Here is a 4,275-nt window from a genome sequence, read left to right on the forward strand (position 1 = left end):
AAAAAAAAAAAAAGCCACTAAGAGCCCATTTGCTCTAAAGGGCTTTCTCTGTCCAAAAGAGCCTTCCTGGCATGAGTTGTCGCAGGGAACAGCTCTGCAAAGCAGAGGCACTCTAGCTTCCTGCTGCTGTAGGGGGAACCCCAAACCCAGARAGCTGTCACCTCCCATGTGGGGCACAGAATGACAMTTGACATGGCACTGAGCCCATCCTYCCATCCARCCCCTGCTCCACAACACCACACCATTCCTGGTCTGCCTGTTGGGCAGGCAGGAGCAAGGATGAATGCTCACTGGTRACATCTTTTTTAGCACTAGCTCCAAGACTGTCAAAGGGGACAACAGTACACAGAGAGGAGTGACAATGTTTTAACRTGTCTCTGACATGGCTCTGTAGGCAACTGCTGTTTCTCTCCCAAAAATCTGTCTCAGGTGGGATGCAGACAGCATTAACTGGRAGATTTGCATTGTCTGCCACCAAGTGAAGGTTGCTGAGACCACCAGAAGAAGGCAGAAGACAAGTATTTTAACCTTGTGCTTTGCCTGAGTGGCTTTTTTTTTTCTCAGCAGAAACAAAAGGTTTTGATGTTGCAATGTTTAATGCCCCAAAAATGAGGAAGGTTAAGGAATGAGGTCAGCTCAGTACTTAAGTGCATTTAACCAATTACCAGCTGAATGTCACTTATAGTAACATGCTTCCCAAGGGGCAGCTCTGGAACACCCTCAGCACTGGGGCCTCCGACTGTGACTGCTGGACTCACCAAGCCAGCCTGAAATCCTGAAATCCTGTCAGTTCCACCATCATTCCCAAAAATCTGAATCATCAAACGTATTTCCAAAAATCTGCTCCTAGTAAGTTGCAAAAGAAAAACTAATTAAATTATCTGTCCAGAGGCCTAATGAATCTACAGTACTATTTCAATTTTTTTTTTGTTTTGTTAACTTAACTTCTCTTAGTAAATTCCTCTTGTAAACAAMACAAGATGAAAGTCAGCAGGGAAAGAAGAGATTAAACCAGAGAATTCAAAATATTTTATTTCARTTCTGGCTGTACTAAAGACAAAGAAGGCAACAAGAATTCATGCTGAGAAATTTACGAACAACAACAACTTACTAAAACTACAGCAATAAGTAAACCCAGAGACTGSTCAGACAGTACATAAACTAAGTATMWTTAAYGATGCTATATTTAAGTACCAAATATAGATGAGTTTTAATCAAAGATAGTCCATCTGATCAGCTGCTGCTAGGTAAAAGGCACTAACAAAGTACAGCTGTTTTTTTAAAAAGCAGCATGAGGCAGAGAGACCATCAGCCAGACCCTTTACCAGCTTGCAAGACAAAGCCACACTGCATATTCATTTCACTGCTGCTCTCCCTGGTTGTATTTGAATACTAAAATACAGAAGACTTGTACTAGAACACATGATAAATTCACTTAGCTACTTATGAATAAAAMACACAACGAAGAGCTTCCAGCACACATTACAGATGTAATGTGTACCTTGTATGAAATTGAGTAAAATCAAGCAAAATTCTGGCATGTCTTTTAGCGCTCTTGACCTATGTCAGCTGGCAACAGCATCCCTGAGGGCAAACCCACTCTTCAAAAAGCTCAGCAAAGCGGTCCTTTTCATTTGCTCCTAAATTCACATAAAGCTGGGAAGGGATCTCCACCCAGATAACCCCTGCTATCTCCAGGTACCACCTGTTTCAGATGAAATCCTCCCTCTGAGTSCAACTACAGTTTCCCCAGGCAGAGTACATACGTTGGCTACTTGCTCCTCTGAAAGTTGACTATGTCTAGTGCACCGCAAATGCATGAGTACTTCTATAAAAAACTCCAGCTTTTATTGCTAAACAGCATCAGATRATCACATGTGCCACAGGCAGACTCCCCGGCACAGCTTCAGCTGCTGTTAGCAGCATTTAGCCTGCACCAGTACTTATCTCTAGCTATGGAGTATTTTAACAGCAGAGGAAAACCTCAGGCCGTAACTGTGCCAAAGGAACAAGTAAGGTTTAGACTGAAATGCATCGCAAAACTCCTTAGCGGTATTCACAAGTTCTTATTTAAACCAAATAAATCCCCTCCCTCTAGGCTAACGGCTTAATACTGATGCAGCAGGACCATTAGCTCGCATCTAAAAAAACTTCGCAGCCGCAAGCCCTCCACCCCCGGCGGCCGCTGGCGATAATTCCAGCAGGCTCGCAGTTGCCAGGTCCTGGCAGAGCGCTGCTCTGGCAGAGATAACCTCACCCTGGAAGCAACCTGGCCCAAAACTCCGGCGAAARGCTGTATCGCCACGGGAGACGCCTGCAAGCTCGCCCTCCTCTAGTTTCAGCTGCAGGGCGTGTTTCCATTTGCACAGAGCGGTTTTGGAGACTTCCTGATGGGAAGCATCCCAGCTGCAGCCATGCCCCTGCCTTGTTTTCCCTCGCCATCGCTAGCAGCCAGCTGAGCTGTTTGCTGGAGTTTTCTGTCACAGCCCCGAGAACTCTGCCATGGCACTGAATCCCACAGCATGAGAGATCACCCAAAGCACTGAGAATACAAATGAGCCGTAAGGGGCACTGCCCTTCAGCCGCGGCTGGGACACGGAGCGGGCAGTACACCCGGCTGCCGGAGGGAGAAATGCCTCTTGTCATCTGCCAGGAGCCTTGCTGAGCACGCCAAAGTCCTCCTATTCTGCCCAGGTCTGCAAAACTGGCCTTTTGTCGGCAGACTCAGAGCGCAGACTGGTACCGGAACGCTCTCTGGAGTGGGATCCTCAGATGCTGCATTGCTGGGGTCAGGGGAAAGGAATGAGGGCAGAAAAGCAGCAAACGCAGGCAGGGAAGGAGAAAACACTTAAACTGCCCAAGACAATACCTCACACAACCTCGGGCACAGCCGACTTCTAACGCTTCTGGTGCCCGAGGGCTTCCAGGAGATGAAGAGACAAAAGCAAAGTCAAAGTTTTTAAGAAAGTCGCTGCACAAGCATCTGACACACTGACACATTTCTTCCGATTACCCTTCCTTTTCTGCTCTTTTCCTAATGCAGGTCCCCTTCAAACACCTAGGTTTTAAAACAGGCCGGCACCTTTCAGAAAGCAACGCACATCTCCAGGGCGCTGGTTTCCCGCGGCGTCTGCCCTGTCCCACACACAGACCAGAGAACTGCCGTGCCAGCGGCTTCGGTTCTAAACCATTAAGGCGGTCAGGGGCACTGGGCAAGAGCTCWGGGAAGAAGGAGAAGTAACAGCCTTCCCTTCCGAGCCCGACAAGCCCTTCCGCTGACACCCTGCCTCTCTCCGCCGGGCTGCTCCCCCCGGCCGGCAGCAGCCGCCTCAGCGGGGCAGGGCTGGCGGGATGCACACCCCGCACACCCGCCACGGCGGAAAAAAAAGAATCGGGGTTTCTGTCTGGAGCCGTGACAGTGCTCAGCCCTCCCGAGCTCCCCGGGAAGGCAGACACAGCCGAGGATCGGAGCTGAAGTGCGGGGTCTCCTCCCTTCCTGCCCCTGTTACTTCACCCCACCCCGTGCCCCRCCACGGCGGAAGGCGCTCCCGCCGCCGCCCGGGATGCAGTATCCATGGCAATGCGGGATTGCATCATGCTCTTGACTAAACTGCACCGGGGGAAAGACGCTCCCGGCGAGAGCCCCGTCCCTTCCGCCGCCCCGTCCCCTCCCTCCCACGGCCGGCCTGCCCGCCACTGTCGGCCCCGTCCTCGGCCGCAGCCCCGCCGCTCCTCGCCGGCCACCGAACCTCCCCCTCCGCTGCGCGCACCRCCGGCGCTGCCACAGCACTTGTTGCGCGCACCGCGGAGCGGCGGCGCCCCCCGCCCGTCGCGGCCCCCGCCCCCCTCGTCCTCGCATCCTCCTCCGGGCCCGGGCGGCCACACCGCATCCCGTCTCGGGGCGGGGAGCCCCGGCGCTGCGCTCCCTCCCGGCCGGGGACGCGGCCCTACCTGGCGGCGGCGGCGGCGCTGGGGGCGGCGGGYGGCACCGGCCAGTCTATCCCGCTGCGAGCCGCGGGGGCGGGGTCGGGGGGCGGGCACGGGGCGGCGGGCCCCGCCCCCCCGCCGGCCGTGGGCTGACGGTGACGTCAGAGTGGTGCGGGGGGCTCACGGGCGGTGGCGGAGGGGCGCTATGACGTCACGGGCGCAGAGAGCCAATGGGGTGGCGGCGGGCGGCTCGCGAGCGGCTCGTGCGGGGCTCGTGGGGAGCTCGGAGCCGCCGCGTCCAACAGGTCAGACCCGCTCCCGCTCCCGCTCCCGCTCCCGCTCCCGCTC

General features: G+C 54.3%; 1 protein-coding gene across 2 annotated transcripts in view; it reads right to left on the reverse strand.

Annotated features, from left to right (window-relative positions):
* ELOVL5 (ELOVL fatty acid elongase 5) overlaps positions 1-4,026 on the reverse strand; it is a 37,690-nt gene extending 33,664 nt beyond the window's left edge. Inside the window, exon 1 of one of the 2 annotated variants that reach the window (XM_057372203.1) lies at positions 3,952-4,026. The gene's annotated coding sequence lies outside the window, so the exon portion shown is untranslated. The remainder of the gene's footprint in view (positions 1-3,951) is intronic. The other variant, XM_057372205.1, reaches the window with a different exon arrangement.
* Between the last annotated feature and the right edge of the window lie 249 nt (positions 4,027-4,275).

Source organism: Malurus melanocephalus, unplaced genomic scaffold (genome assembly GCF_030028575.1).
Source record: "Malurus melanocephalus ecotype Western Australia unplaced genomic scaffold, MMel_1.1 scaffold_166, whole genome shotgun sequence".
NCBI classification, from domain to species: Eukaryota; Metazoa; Chordata; class Aves; order Passeriformes; family Maluridae; genus Malurus; species Malurus melanocephalus.